Here is a 495-nt window from a genome sequence, read left to right on the forward strand (position 1 = left end):
TCTCATTGTCTGGACTGGTTTATCTTCAGCCTTGTAGCAGTTCTGTTCTTTATATTTTATATACATTAAATTCTAAACAAAATCACTTTAATAACTGTGTTTATATATTATGTACACACACACACACACACACACACACACACACACACACACACACACACACAGGAACACCTGTACAGCTGCCAATCACGTGATGAAGAGAAATGACTTGAGTCAGGTGATTTTCTGAGAAATGGAGATTTCCAGACTGCTGTTGAAGACGTTTGCAGCACTTTACTCCTTCTGGTGGCCACAAACTGTAACTACAACTTCACAGTCCTGATTTATTCATCTAATATTTCTCATTGTGAGATTCTGAAGAAACAAATGTATAGATTTGGCTGACTCTAACTAACCTGATTGGTCATCCTGCCCCCCCCCCCCCCCCCACACACACACACACACTTAGTGTTGATTTGTTAATCAAATTACTGATATACAAATAACTCAATTAAC

This window comes from Tachysurus vachellii, chromosome 16 (genome assembly GCF_030014155.1).
Source record: "Tachysurus vachellii isolate PV-2020 chromosome 16, HZAU_Pvac_v1, whole genome shotgun sequence".
NCBI lineage: Eukaryota > Metazoa > Chordata > Actinopteri > Siluriformes > Bagridae > Tachysurus > Tachysurus vachellii.